This window comes from Anabrus simplex, chromosome 9, assembly GCF_040414725.1.
Source record: "Anabrus simplex isolate iqAnaSimp1 chromosome 9, ASM4041472v1, whole genome shotgun sequence".
In the NCBI taxonomy this organism is placed as follows: Eukaryota; Metazoa; Arthropoda; class Insecta; order Orthoptera; family Tettigoniidae; genus Anabrus; species Anabrus simplex.
Window position 1 is genome coordinate 152352438 of NC_090273.1, and position 16838 is coordinate 152369275.

The following is a 16838-nucleotide window of genomic DNA, read 5'->3' on the forward strand; positions in this document are numbered from 1 at the left end:
TCATAATAGTGATGTTACTTACCATCCGCTAACGAATATTGTTACGAGATTATAAATAAGAATAGATCTTTATCATTTTCATTAGTGTGTGCTTCGACATCGTACGCTGTGGAACAAAACTGTAAATGTGCATGCTGTTTGCGTGCTCATACGCAACATCTTATTTATCTTTCACGAGTGAGGGAGGCTATTAAGATGTTCTATAAACATAGATCGTCGATGCCGAAGCATCTTATTCAATACTTACCACTAGGATTTTTATATACGTACGCTGCCCCTTACGTACATAATTTTTGGGACATCCTTCCTCTACACAGTAAGATGTCGATCGAAGTAGCTTTATGCAGAACTTGTGAACGACATTACAAGCATCGAGGAGAAAATGGTGATGATGATTGGGATGGACCAAATCCGGGGATTGAACATTGTACACAGTGTATGAACGAACTTTCTCTAGTACCTCATGATGATCATGATTCCGAAAAGGAATAACAACAAGGTAAGAAGTATATGATCTTCTCTGTAAAGCATAACATACTTAGTATAATATATTTCTAAATGTTTTGTTTAATTTGAATGTTGCAGGAGGCATTTCAGAAGCATACGTTGTTAAGAAGCACACCAACCTTGTCAGCAGCAAAAACGAACACTGTTGTAGTACATTTGTAAATAAATACTTGATCGCATTCAAAAATGTTGTACTTATTGCATTGCTTTACACCGACTTACTCTTAAGAAAAACGATCAGGTCTAAACATGCACAATGACGTCATCAGTACAGCACATGCTTACTCTAGCTTTCCCGATGCATGTTTAAACTTGTTCGAATTTACCGCCACGATATTCCTTTACACCGAATTACTCTTAAGAAAACGGACAAGTCTAAACATGCATGATGACGTCATCACTGCAGCACGTCCTTACTCTAGCTTGCCCGATGCGTGATTAAACTTGTTCGAATTAACCGCCACCACATTTCAACTAAAGAGTGCAGCAGCGAGGTAAGCGATGTAAGATGGCAGTAGCTAAAGATGGCAGCACTGTTCTCTCTGGATTAAAGATGGCTGCTTGTCATAAAGATTTTTTCAAATTATCCGCCACTACATAGAGTGCAGCACTGAGGTTTGCGATGCAAGATGGCGGGTGACAGCTTGTCAAATACATTTTTTCAAAGGTAAGTAGCTAAAGAGGGCAGCACTAAGTTTAGCAATGCAAGATGGTTGATGACAGCTGTGACGTAAAAATTACCCGCAAGATAGCAGCACGATGCTCTTTTCATTAAAGATGGCAGCTTGTCAAATAGAATTTTTCAAATTAACTGCCTCAAAGGTAAGTAGCTAAAGATGGCAGCACTGTTCTCTCTCGATTAAAGATGGCTGCTTATCAAAAAAGAATTTTTCAAATTATCCGCCACCACAAAGAGGGCAGCACGGTGCTCTCTTGATTAAAGATGGTGGATGACAGCCGAAGAGCACGTAGAATTTGTTTCCAAACAAGAGCACGTGGAATTTGCCGCCACCACATAGAGTGCAGCACTTTTCTCTCTGGATTAAAGATGGCGGATGACAGCTGTCAGAAAAGCACATGGGTTTGTAGAGCGCGTAGAATTTGCCACCACCACATAGAGTGCAGCACTGTTCTCTCTTGATTAAAGATGGCGGATGATAGCTGTCAAAAAAGCGCATAGGTTTGTTTCCAAACAAGAGAATGTAGAATTTGCTGCCACCACATTTCAACTAGAGAGTGCAGCACGGTGCTCTCTGGATTAAAGATGGCGGATGGTAGCTGCAGCACGGTGCTCTCTAGATTAAAGATGGTGGATGATAGCTGTCAAAAAGAAGCGCATAGGTTTGTTTCCAAACAAGAGAATGTAGAATTTGCCGCCACCACATTTCAACTAGAGAGTGCAGCACGGTGCTCTGTTAATTAAAGATGGCGGATGACAGCTGTCAAAAAAGCACATGGCTTTGTTTCCAAACAAGAGCACGTGGAATTTGCCGCCACCACATTTCAAAGGTATCTAGCTAAAGAGGGCAGCACTGTGCTCTGTTGATTAAAGATGGCGGATGACGGCTGTCAAAAAAGCGCTTGAGTTTGTTTCCAAACAAGAGCATGTAGAATTTTTCATATTGCCGCCACCACATAGAGGGCAGCACGGTGCTCTCCTGATTAAAGATGGCTGCTGTCATGTGGAATTGCCTGCCACCACATTTCAAAGATATCTAGCTAAAGAGGGCAGCACGGTGCTCTCTAGATTAAAGATGGCTGCTGTCAAAAAGCATTTTTCAAATTATCCGCCACCACATTTCAAAGGTAAGTAGCTAAAGAGGGCAGCACTGTGCTCTATAGATTAAAGATGGCGGATGATAGCTGTCAAAAAAGCACGTGGATTTGTTTACCGATTCAAATCTCGCGCTAGTGAGGTTAAGTTGGTAGCACTAAGGTTTAGGCCCGCCAAGATGGCAGCACTGCGGATGACAGGTGACGAATTTGCAGCTACTGCGATAAAGAGGGCAGCACGGAGATCTGTAGTTTAAAGATGGCGGATGACAGCTGTCAAAAAAGCACCTGGATTTGTTTATCTCACGCTAGTTAGGTTAAGTTGGTACTACTGAGGTTTAGGCCTGTCAAGATGGCAGTACTGAGGTTAGCGATGCGTTGTTGTCTGTCAAAAAGCACGTGGCTGTCAAAAACACGTGGATTTGTTTACCAATTCAAATCTCGCGCTAGTTAGGTTAAGTTGGTACTACTGAGGTTTAGGCCCGTCAAGATGGCAGTACTGAGGTTAGCGATGCGTTGTTGTCGATGATAGCTGTCAAAAAGCACGTGGCTTTGTTTACAAATTCAAATTTCCCGCGGGTGGTGGAGGAGACCTCTGGCTGTGGTGGTGGTGGAGGAGGCCTCTGGCTGTGGTGGTGGTGGTGGAGGAGGCATCTGGGAGGCCTCTGGCTGTGGTGGTGGTGGAGGTGGCCTCTGGGAGCCTGCGGTGGCGGTGGGGCCCGAACCCGCCTATTATACCACTGCAGAAGGAACATTCATCTTTTCCAAATTACTCGGTTCGATGTGTTTTCTCGTCAATTACCGAACACACTTCAGAGTCAAGAAAATGAGTTCTCACATTTTTTTATCAAATGGCAATAGTCAAAACTGAAAAAAGTTTACGACACAAGGATGAGTCACACAGGTTCTCAGTTTCCCTCTCCAAATAGTTTAAACACAGAAACATTGGTTCTATGATTGTCAGTCACTAATCTAAGCACATAAAAACCTGTTTCTTCAACTGCATTAATCACTTTCTGGACCAAACGGAATAGATCGGAGCCTTGTAAGCCTTTAACAAGGAAGTAAGCAGCAGGAATAGTGAACTTTTTTGAAAGTCCATTTACAACAAAACAACAGTTTATTCGCGAGAGCAGGAGATTTTCCAATATCTGTGCCCGCATACACTATCAGCATTGACCACGCCTACGCACTTGTCACTGGTTCGGTCGTAGAGGAGCCGTTCCTTAAGACATTTCATCCGCAATCACTGTTACGATCCTCTGTTGGTTGAAGAGTTTCACATTCAGATTTAAGTCTTTCCTTCATTAACTGGGAAATCCCTACACCACACTCAACATTTCTCATGTACCAGTCCAGAGTACTTCGCGATGAAGCTGACTAGACTAGAAGTCTTCCCATATTCGTAACCTTTTGGTGATACCATTCTCCACGCCACACAGTACCTTAATGTTAGTTCCGACCACACGGGTTTTGTCTTGTGAAAATTATTGTTTTGATCTGAAAGAAAAACGGCCTTTTGATCATTATTTTTAGCTGCTGCCTTTATTCTCGTCAGATGATCAATTTCTGGGTTGTCTTCGAATTTCCTCTGTAGTCGTTTAACATTATCCTTCATCAGTTTTTCTCGCAATCTCAGAATTCTCGATCGGAGCCTCTGATTATCTTCTGATGACTGCTGTCCTTATTACTCGATGGAATATAGACTTGGATTGAGACATCATTGTTCACATGAATTTCGTGTTCGATATCCAAGGTATTTCCGGCGGTTGAAGAACATTTTTCCTCAAGGAGTTGTTACGAAGAAATATCTTGTCGCTATCTGGTCGTTCGTGGAGCTATTTTTCTCGTTTGAAGGTAATGGAGATAATTCGGAAACTGGCTAGGTACAACATTTGGCTTCAGTATCTTTCTCTTACAGTTGTCTCGGTAATCCCCCTCACTAAAATGCAGGCTACAAACACGAGAACAATCGGGTGGAATCCATTCACTACCCTTGTTTGATCCTTGCCTTGATATAGCATTAAACCACTTTCTTCGAAGTTTCAAGGGATTTCATGAAACCTCACACCTAAAGAATTTGGATTCCCTTGCTTTGATTTACAGAGAAAAACAACAATTCACCATTTTACAGCCAGAAGCACACAAACACTCGAATAAACGCGCGGGAACTATACAACAACGTGGGTACGGAGATGAGCTGGGTGCGGTAACTGGCGCTCCTAGCGGAAGTTAGTGATACTGAGAGCTCACGCTAAGCTGCATGTAAACCGCATAGCATAGAGCAGGCAGTATATAGAGATTGAGACGGCGGTGATCGGTATATAAAATTTTTTTGCCATCCCTAGTCACAAGCAGCCATGGGATGCATATCTAGCAGGCGGTGCGTAATCAGATGAACAGTTCCAGTAGGATTCTATTTTTGTCGCTAGATGGCAGCACAATCGGATTAACGAAATTGATAGGGAAATCACCTAAATTTCCCATAAAATATCCTGTCTATTTTTAAATGTACACGTATAAGCATAGTATAAGAAACCTTCTTACCTTCCATTACTTAAAATCACTCATTACTATTGAGTTTCATAATAATGTGATGCCATCGTATAGAACACACCTCCGAGCAATCTCCGTATTTTCGAAGTTAACATCTAGCCGCTGAGAAGTGCGGTACCTGCATCGTTGGAAATATTTTGTCCCACACGTCTTTGGCCCCACCCACCCTTCTGCACGAGCAACAAGGTATTTGAAAGGAAGGCAGGAGTAGTGATGGCAAAACTTTTCAAAATATCGATATATCGGTTTTTGATACATCGGTATTAAAATAACGATGTAATAGATATATCGGTCTTCAAAATATCGATATATCGCCGATATATCCGTTTTTAAAATATTGGTGCTATTACCGGTATCCATTATTGTAAGTCTAGTTTTACATATTTTAACACAATGATTAAAGGATTCAATAGGTTTAATAAATCTTGACACAGATAAGAAAACAACGACCATGTAACATGACGTTTCACTACAATGTCACATTATGAAAACATTTACAGCCGAAAGATGTTATGATACATAGAAAAACAGTATGTGCAAGGTGTCTAGTAACGAGCTACCGGTAATAACTTAACACCGAAAAAACCATATGAACTACTATAAACGTATAATTCGTGCACGAAATACGTCTGATAATTATCAGAGCTCTATAAAATAATAAAACATTTCCTTCCTCAGCATTTGTTCGTGAAAACAAAACAAAACATGATGATCTTAGGTCATTTTCCAATACCTGTTAGGCAAGCCATTTAATCGATTTCTCTTTTCCGTGATGGTGCTACCGGCCTTTGAAAACATTCTCTCTTCTGGGACAGAAGTCGCTGTAATGCTCAAGTATTGCCTAGCTAACGTGTAAGGCTATGCACGATGAATGAGTTGTGATATTATCACTGTATTTACCGAAGTGAATTGAGAAATGAAAATTCAAATTTCGTAACTGTAGCATGCAAATATTGAAAGGGTCTGAAATATAATCAAATCGTAGTCAAAAGTATTAAATTAGACAGAAATATCGATATATTGGGCACAAAATATCGATATCAAAAATATATCGGACCTCAAAATATCGATGTGATATATCGATATTTTAGCTGCCTCTGTGGATCCGTGGTAGAGTGTCGGCCTCCGAATCCCAAGATAGCGGGTTCAAACCCGGCAGAGGTAGTCGGATTTTTGAAGGGCGGAAAAAAGTCCATTCGACACTCCATGTCGTACGATGTCGGCATGTAAAAGATCTCTGGTGATACATTTGGTATTTACCCGACAAAATTAATTAAATCTCAGCCATAGACGCCCAAGAGAGATCAGGTTTACTCTGTCTGCCATCTAGCGGACCTAGAGTAAAACGGAACGTCGAAATTGACGAGCAGACAGCCAGATGGCGTCAAATTGAAATGTCTGCACACGGTAGCTGAGGCCATACGATTATTATTATTATTATTATTATCATCGATATTTTTATCTGAAAATATCGATATTTACGATATATCGATCATCGTTTGCCATCTCTAGGCAGGAGTAGGAAAGACTTCAGATATTTACGTGTGAAATAACAGTATTTTACTCACCAAAAATACTTACGTAGTTCAAGGCTTGCAGGTATGTTATCACGGTGGAATACACAATCATTCAAACCACAGTTTAGTCAATTCATTCTCACGATAGAGTAAACCAACTGTCAGTCACTCAAGAAATGATAGAAGTCTCGTAACGTAAAAATCAGTTCCACTACAGAAATAAAACAGTACCTATCAAAAAGTTATCTTAACACAAGAATGTAGGCCTACATTAATATGTAACTGTATAAAGTGACTCGAGATTAGAGATTTGCACCAACGTTCGACTGAGTCTTTGGAAGCATCAACAACAGCGCTGCATTGTTATTCTGTTCATTGTTTGTGGCTCTCGAAAGAGATAAACACTTGTTCTTTTTAAGTTTTAGTGTTGAAAATAGTCTTCTTTGAGTTTCAAATTTAGGGATTTTTGTTGCAGTAGACTCTGGCGTAGATAGCAATGTTAATTTTTATTTTCGGGCCTGAAGGATTGCAATAATGGCCTTAATTTGTCTCTGAATAAGACACTTGCGAAAAAAAAAGTATCCAAACACCACGAAGAGGTTGTAATAGATTAACGAACTTTGACAGGCGTGTTTATACATATGAAATATGCCGTTTATTGACATTTCCCGCAAATCGCATTAGCGTGCCGCTAGTAGTGGCCCCACGACGCTGCACACCACGTTCGCTTTTAAATACGGGCTGCATTGTGCGAGATCCTTAGTTTCCGGTGACGGTGAGTGGGTCAAGAATGCCTATACGACGACGAAAAAGTCAATATCAACAGCTGACTGCGGTTGAACGACGCCGTATAATAAGGCTACGTGAAGGTGTATTTTCCTTCCGCTCTATTGCAGAACGAATTGGCAGGAATGTCTGCAATGTGCGTGCGTGCTGTCAGCAGTGGTCACTAGAAGGTACGCTCTCAAGAAGACCAGGCTCCGGACGTTCCCGTGGCACCACCGAGAGGGAGGACCGCTGTATTCTGCGGACTGAGTCTGCACCAGCAATTCGAGCAGCAGTTGGCACCACAGTGAGGCAACGAATTGTTCGAAATCGGTCACTTGAAGAACAGCTGCGGGCCAGACGCTCTGCGGCGTGCATTCCACTTACCCCAAACCAACGCCGTCATCGACTTCAGTGGTGACAAGCGAGAGCTCATTGGAGGATGGAGTGAAGGTCCGTTGAGTTTTCGGATGAAATCTGGTTCTGCCTTGGTGCGAGTGACGACCGTATGTTGGTAGGAAGGAGGCCAGATGAGTGCCTGCATTCCAACTGTCTGCGGCATCGACGCACTGGACCTACACCGGGACAGCAGGAGCACTCTCGTGGTTATCCCACGCACCCTGGCTGCAGATGTGTACGCCCGTCTGGTGATTCGACCTGTCGTTATGCCATGCATGAACAGCATTCCCGAGGGTGTTTTCCAACAGGATGGAGCACGCCTCAATGCCACTGTTGCAACCCTACGTGCTCTACAGTGTGTCGACATGTTGCCTTGGCCTGCTTGATCCCCCGATCTGTCCCAAATTGAGCACGTATGAGACATCATTGGAGGACAAATCCAGCATCATCCACAACTGACATTAACCGTCCCTGTATTGACCGACCGAGTGCAACAGGCATGGAACTCCATCCTACAAGCTGACATCCGGCACCTGTAGGATACAATGCATGCACGTCTGCACGACTGCATTCAACAGGCAGGCTATCAGCATGGCACATTTGCGATGGCTTTGCTCGCGCGTATCTACCATTAATCAATTAAATAGGTTACCTCGCCAAATATATTGAAAAATTTCCGTATTCTACAGTCCTTATTTCATGGTGTTTGGATTCTTTATCCAGCAGTGTACCTATGTTTTCTCGTAGTCGGCTTGATAGAGTATTTCCTTGAATGCATGTAGAAGTTTTGCCTTATTTTGTTCTAGGTTCGCACATTTTCTTGTAGCATCTGAAGTTTGAAACTATTTAAGAATAGTGTCTTGCTCCTCAATGTGTGACAGGTCTTGAATAATTAGGCTCCTTTCCGAAGACTCATCTCCTCCCTCTGTACTTGTTGATATTATTGTGCAGACGAGGTGAATAGGTTTACACATATTGAATTTGATAGATGAATCAAAACAGCCGGAGATGTATTCATGAACACATGCTTTACATTTCGTGTACTTCAGGTCGGCTCATCTGTCTTTCTCACTCCGTAAATTTCGTTCCTCTTCGGTGATGAAACCCTCCATATTTTTCACTCGCAGACAACACTTTCCTCGGGAAGCACCAGTGAGATTTTGGTGTCGTTGTCGAATCGCCGAAAATTAGCTGTTAACTTTACCTTTGTGGAGGTGAATCAGAGTATATATCTCACAAACGCCGTAAGCGTATCAATTACTGAATGCAACCTATTAGGTTTTATCTCACCCATGTAAACGAATGGGTGAGATTAAATAGGAAAATATCCCACTTGCAGTAGTTTTCGGTAAACTAAAATAAACTGTTTTACTACAAAAATGTTACTCAAATTTAAAAACGTACAATAAGATATTTGTTTGTATGTATATTTGTCACCGTTCTGTAATCTTTTCCTTCTTTATCTCATTGCGTTTGGAAATGTGAAGAGTCTACAAAAGAATATTTTAATTTTGGAATTTACGATAGGCCTACTCACTCTACGAACGATCAGATCTCTTTCTCTACTGATTAATGGTTCAAAACGAGCTATTATCGTTCCTTATAATAATCACCTCCATCAAGAAGACAAACGAATTGACACCAGATATCTAAATTATAACTGAATGGGTGAGATCGGAAAGAAAAGTATTCCACTGCAACATAACCCTGTTTCACTATTTTATTTTGAAAGTCTGATGTTTGTAGTTACTTATTTAAAATTAGCTGGCCAGCTATTTTTGTAGTGCTGTGTGAACAAAAAATAAATGGGAACAAAAATAAATGGGCTATCTTTTTCTGCGTCTATAATAATTTTATCGTATTCTCCAAGCGGTAAAAATGCAAATTGGTTACAAGCTGAGTTTAAGAAAAGAAATCATTCCTGGAATGTTTTCCTTTTAAAATTCATTCTGAAATTCAACCTCCAATACCGTCATAGAAATTCGTTGATTCTTTTCGTCCTTTCAACTATTTGAGGCGACTGCTACATAGTGGCTATCTCAGTTTAATTTGTCTGTATTTCAGTACAGCGTGCATTCGTTGAAGGTGCATACTGGTGTTCATTCCTGAATGCGGGCGGTGACAGCAGGCCCTATTGGAAACACATGGCTTGTACTCATTTTTAAAATACAAACCAAAAACCCTGGTGCTTGAGCCACTTTTCAGCAATATTAAAACATGTTCTAACATTTTAGAAAATGCTACCTCGTCCCTCACTTATAGAAAAGTCCGCAGCAGATTGTAGGCTTCAACCTGATTCTCGCGATGGCTCACTTTTGGAAGACTTTTCCGGCCAGGCGCGTTCAACATGCCACGTAAAAAATGGGCGAAGTTCTCGAGGAAACATTACCGTAGACCAAACATTATAATACGTTTCTGCAATCATCATCATTAGTCGTTGTGCTCATTACTGAGCGTCGTGACCTCATAACTCCATCATTTCCTTGTTGCAACCTTGACAAGATGTCTCCATCCAGAGCGGTTTTCACATTTCGTTAGTATGACCTGAAGTGGTAGCCCAGTGATCTTCTTCGCCTGATCTATCCATCTGCTTGTTGTTCTTCCTCGTGGTCTACTGCCTTCAATTTTGCCTTGTAAAATTACCTTTTCCAAGTTCTCTCCGTCTCGTCTCAAAATGTGGCCAAGGAACTGGAGGTAACGTTCACTCACACGGGAAGATAGACGTTTCTTGATGCAGAGTTCTTCCAGAATGGAAACATTAGTTCTTTTTTCTGTCCAGGATACACGTAGCATTCTTCGCCAACACCACATCTCAAAGGCATCAATGCGCTTTCTGTCTTTAGCATTCACGGTCCAGGTCTCACAGCCGTACAAAAAGACGGAGAACACTAGTGATTCTACCAAGCGCATCTTCGTGGCTTTTGATATTGCCCGGTTCTGCCAGATCTTAGTAAGTTTAACCATTGCAGCACGACCTAAGACAATACATCTTTTTACCTCTTTATCACAGTTTCCCGTGTCGTTGATGACAGACCCCAAGTATACAAATTCCTTAACTATATCCAGGTCTTTTAGGTATCCCGTAAGTTGGATTTCACCTTGCCGATCAACTATCATTAGTTTGGTCTTTTTTATGTTTATCTCTAGACCATACTGAAGACTAGTGTTCTTCACCCTTACAAGCAAGTCATGAAGTTCCTCTTCACTACCAGCGATGAGGGTAGTGTCATCTGCAAAGCGTAGGTTATTAATTTTTCTGCCACCAATCGAAATTCCACCATTCCAGCCATTGAGAGCTCTTTTGATGACACACTCTGCATAGATGTTGTAGAGTTGAGGTGATAATATACAACCTTGCCTTACTCCATTCGTCACATTGAAAATGCCTGAGAGATCACCATCTACCTTTATGGTTGCTGCGTGGTTTTTATACTGGCTTTTCAGTAACGATATTAAGTGCAGTGGAACCCCAAATTCCTTTAGCACCTGCCACAACTTGTCCCACATAACACAATCAAAGGCCTTTTTGTAGTCCAGGAAGCAAATAAAGGCAGGGACACAAAACTCGCGACATTTCTCAATTATCTGTCTCATGTTCAAGATAGACTCTCGTGTTCCTTTACCTGCAACAAAGCCTGCTTGTTCTGCGGATATCTGAGGTTGCAGGAATGGTTTTAGGCGTAGATTTATTATGTAGAGCAGAACTTTGCTTGCATGGGATATTAATGCGATAGTGCGATAATTGGAACAATCCCTTATAGACCCCTTTTTGTGAAGAGGGATTAGTATTGATGTTGTCCAGTCCTTGGGCCATTCACCAGTTTTCCACACCATATTACATACCAAATGTAAAACACGCATGCCCTCCTCCCCCATCACTTTCAGCATTTCTCCCGAAATACCATCCATACCTGGGGCTTTGTTGTTCTTCAAATGATTGACAGCGTTCACAATTTCAGTTAATAAAATATCAGGTTCTTCTTCATACCTCAAAGAATTTTCCTGTTCGGCAGAATTATTTCCTTTGCAATACAGCATTTCACAGTATTGTTTCCACCTCTCTATTGCTTTGTTCTTATCAGTAATGAGGTTGCCATCTTCATCTTCAATCACCCATGTGCGTGGTTTGAACTCATGGGTAATGCTGTTGACTTTTTTAAAAAGATCACGTGTTTGATTCAGCCTATGATGTTGGTCTATTTCATCACAAATACTGGTGAGATACCGTGTCTTGTCAGTTCTGCAATTGCGTTGTATTTTGCGGCAAAGTTCACTGTATGCTTCTTCGTCTTGCTTGGATTGAATGCCACGTTTCTTTAGTGTGCTCCGCTCTTCTATCATCAGTAGAGTGGTGTTCGATATCCAGGGGTGCTTAGCTTGGGAAGAATTAGTAAATGGTTCAGGAAGAGAAGAGTTAATGATTGTCTTGAGGTTATCCCATGTTTGGGAGGCTGATCCTTCCTCCTGCACTTGCTGGAGTTTTGGCCTTATTCTTTCTCCAAAATCTTTGAGAGCCTTTTTGTCAGTAACGCGAACTTGTGTCACTCTCTTCTTCTTGGTCAGCTTCAGTTTGATCCGCATTTTCATGGATAGCATAATGTGGTCACTACCACAGTCTGCTCCAGGATAGGTTTTGCAATCCAGTACAGAAGTCCGCCATCGTTGCCTCACCAAAATGAAATCAATCTGATTTCGAACCCTGTCGCCAGGAGAAATCCATGTGTATCGACGCCGTGGGTGATGTTGGAAGAGAGTATTGCAGATAGACAGGTTATTGCCAACACAAAACTCCAGTAGACGCTGACCACGCTCATTCCTCACACCTAGACCGTGCCTTCCAACCACATGTCCCAAATGATTATCTTCAATAGTCTAGCCTATCTTCGCATTAAAATCACCCTGAATGACTAACATTTCCTTCTGAGGAATCTTTCTGATGGTGTGTTCCAGCAACTCGTAGAATTCATCGATTTCTTCATCCACTGCAACTGCAGTAGGAGCATATGCATAAATACTCTCATTTGCCGGGCTCCTGACAGTGTATTTCTTATAACAGACAAGAACAGTGTCATAATGAATGTGTCACTTCTACCTGAAAACATAAAAGCACATGGAAATCGCTGCGAAAGATCATCTAGAACGAGAAGAGTTGTAAGTTCAAATCCGTAATTGCTGAGGCCATGAGCACCTTCAAAACGTACAAAACTGTTGCCGTACTGCCGAAGCATTCCGCTATCTGTTTCATTCATTTATTCATTCATTAGTTCATCATAATAAGAATGAAGTCAACAGCTGCAGTTGAGGATGGGTTTTTAGAAGAATGCCTTTGGTTTGTAAAACATTACGACATATCATCATCGGTCAATCAGTCACTACCGAACTGCATTTAGGGCACTCGCCCAGATGGCAGATTCCATATCTGTTGTTTTCCTAGGTCCGATAAAAGGCAGTTCGGGTTTAGGAAAGAATATTCCACTGAAGCTTGACGTGTAGGATTCCAGCAAGTTAGAGCAGAAATCCTGGATTCCAAAGCAATCGAAAATTCATTGAACATCTGCTCGGTAAGTTATTCTACTCCCTAAATCCCCTTCCTATAAACGAAGTTTTGCCCCAATTCGTCCTCCTTAATTACAACGTTATCTTCATATTGTGATCTTTCCTACTTTTAAAGACGCCGCTCAAACTTATTCGTCTACTGATGTCATTCCACGCCATCTCTCCACTGACAGCTCGGAACATACCACTTACTCGAGCAGCTCGTCTCCTTCCTCCCAAGTCGTCCTAGCCGAAACTTTGCAACATTTTTGTAACTCTACTTTTTTGTCGTAAATAACCCGGAGCAAATCGAGCTGCTATTCTTTGGATTTTTTCCAGTTCTTGAATCAAGTCATACACTGGAACCATACTCTACTTGTTGTCTTACCAGAGACTTATGTGCCCTCTCTCTTACATCCTTACTACAACCCCTAAATACCCTCATAACCATGTGCGGATATCTGTATCCTTTATTTACACTCATATTTATGTGATTACCCCATTGAAGATCATTCCTCATATTAAAGCCTAGATACTTACAGTGATCCCGATAAGGAACTTTAACCCCATCAACGCAGTAATTAATACTGAGAAAACTTTTTCTATTTGTGACATTCATAACCTGAATTGTAACCCCATTTATTGTCATACCACTGCCTACTGTCCATCTCACAACATTACCGAGGTCATTTTGCAGTTGCTCATAACCTTGTAACTTAACTTATTTATTAATCCATACCGAATAACATCATCCGCAAAAAGCCTTATCTCTGATTCCACTGCTTTACTCATATCATTTATACATATAAGAATATATAAATGTCTAATAACACTGTCTTGAGGAATTCCTCTCTTAATTGTTACAGAGTCAGATAAAGCTTCGCCTTCTCTAGTTCTCTGAAATATAATTTCTAGATATATAGCCACTCATTCAGTCAAATTTTGACCAGATGATATAGATGTTGATTCCCATAGGGAACCTGAAACATTTGTTCCGAATGAGTAAATTTATAATACCAAAATAAATGGTCCGTTATAGGACCCTATGGGAATCAACATCTATATCATCTGATGGCCAAGCAGGCATCAATCTTTGGTAATGAGACAAAGTCTGTCATAGTGCATTGGCACTGCCGGTGGCTACAATTAGCCTACGCAGTGGCCTCCACGGTATGCACTAGCCATGCGTCTTGGTAGGTGTGCTAGGTACCAACTGATGAGCCCAGCCTAGCACATGGGGGCGAAACGCTGGCAACCAGGAATGAGTTAGCTGGAAAATTTATAATGTCCAATAACGGACCATTTATATTAGTATTATAAATTTTGACCAGTCCAGTGCACTCATTTTTTCCTGTAGTCTCCCATGATCTACCCTATCAAATGCCTTAATAGGTCAATCGCGATACAGTCCATTTGATCTCCTGAATCCAAGATATCTGCTATATCTTGCTGGAATCCTACACGTTGAGCTTCAGTGGAATAACCTTTCCTATAACCGAACTGCCTTCTATCGAACCAGTTATTAATTTCGCAAACATGTCTAATATAATCAGGAAGAGAGCTTTCTCAGAGCTTACATGCAATGCATGTCAAACTTACTGGCCTGTAATTTTCAGCTTTATGCCTATCACCTTTTCCTTTATACACAGGGGCTACTATAGCAACTCTCGTTAATCTCATCTCATTAATCCGTGATTCGACAGACGTGCAGTCATTTTGTGTTCAACTGCGGTTGATTTTAAACTGTCCCTTCCAATGTCATCTCACACGTGTTCAGTGATGGAGAGGCCCGGGGATCTTGCTGACCACGGGAGGACCTCAACATGCTCTAAGCAGTCCATAGACACACGTGCTGTGTGTGGACGTACATTATCTTGTTGGAACACTGTCCCAGGGTAATGAACCATAAGATGCAGAATGTCTGTGAGGTATCGCTGTGCTGTCCACGTCTGCCGAAGCACTATTAGAGGTGACCCGAACTTATTTCGTATGGCTCCCCACACAATGATGACAGGGATTACGTCTATGTGTCTTTCCAACTTCGCGAATGGAGATCTGTGTTGTTCACAGGCGAGTCCAGATTTCCCCTGACATAACTTGATGGACGTCAAAGTGTATGGAGACACCGTGGTGAGGAGTATATGCCAAATGTTGTCCAGGAAGGCGACTGATTCGGACAAGATTCTGTGAAGGTGTGGGGTGTCATCAGTATTGATGGCCCACTGCCTGCTCGATCTGCATCCGATGGCTGCTTACAACATTTGAACATGGCACTAAATGAAACACTCCGTTTACAAATACCCACAGTAGGTGGCAGCACCAACCGGCTCCAGACCTGTCGGAATGAAATAGCGGGAAATAGGATAGACTGTACTTGTTTTCAGTGAAAATGGTGTACTGCTGCGTGCCTTTCTGCAAATCAAAGAAAGGGAAACCAGAATGCCGTGATATTTCATTCCATGATATACCTTCAAGTACACAACTGCGTCGAAAGTGGTTAAGTATTATATCCAGGGAAGGAAACAGCAAGGGAAGTAAATGGATTCCTTCTGATTATTCCGTGGTTTGCAGTCTACATTTCGTAAATGACGATTTCAAAGTGACCAGCAAAACGCGAAAATTAAAAACAGGATCTGTACCCAGCCTTTTCCCTGATTATCCAGCTTATAAACAACCGCTAATTTCAGCGATGATTAAGAGAAGGGATTCAAGCACAGAGACGTCTAACAAGAGCTCTTCAAACACCATTGCAGAAAATGGTAAGCGTAAGGTTTGAAGTATTACATACTAAGTAATATATTAATATCTGGGGACACTGTACTGTTAATGTGAAGGTACAAAACAGAATAATATGCTGTCATAGATTCCATTGTCCGCCTCTGTGGTGTAGTGGTTAGTGTGATTAGCTGCTAATGCCGGAGGCCCTGGTTCGATTCCCGACTCTGCTACGAAATTTGAAAAGTGGTACGAGGGCTGGAACGGGGTCCACTCAGCCTCGGGAGGTCAACTGAGTAGAGGTGGGTTCGATTCCCACCTCAGCCATCCTAGAAGTGGTTTTCCGTGGTTTCCCACTTCTCCTCCAGGCAAATGCCGGGAGCTTCCTTCACCCTTCCTTGTCTATCCCTTCCAGGGCTCCTGTTCAGCATAGCAGGTGAGGCCGCCTGGGCGAGGTACTGGTCATCCTCCCCAGTTTCATCCCCCCGACCCAGAGTCTGAAGCTCCAGGACACTGCCCTTGAGGCGGTAGAGGTGGGATCCTTCGCTGAGTCCGAGGGAAAAGCCAACCCTGGGGTAAGCAGATTAAGATTCCATTACGAGTCTTTTGCTAGCAGTATAAAATCGTGTCAATATACTGCTCTTTTTATTACTATTATTATTCACGCAAGTAGGGCCTATTTAGTTAATTGGTTAATTCCAGTGGCTCGGGGGCTGGGGTGTGTGTGGCATCTTCAACATTAGAAATCATCCTAGGTAGGGCTTTCATCTTCACAGATATGCAAGTCGCCTAATAGGCCGTCTATTATTATTATTCCCTGAGTATGTACTTGATTTACTGGAAGATTTTCGTGAGCCCCCTGAGTCAGGGTGTGTCACTTCGGAAACTGCTTACCAGGGATTAGTGTGTGGTTATTTAGTGCGTGTAATGGAAGAAAAAACAGAATGCAGCACGTGCTTGAATAACGTTTCTACCTCATTTAATTCATCCCCATTGATAGCTGCGCTAGCCCTAGCAACTATTTATTGGCCTAATTATGAGGCTTCAGAAATTCGTTGAGGCGACTCTACC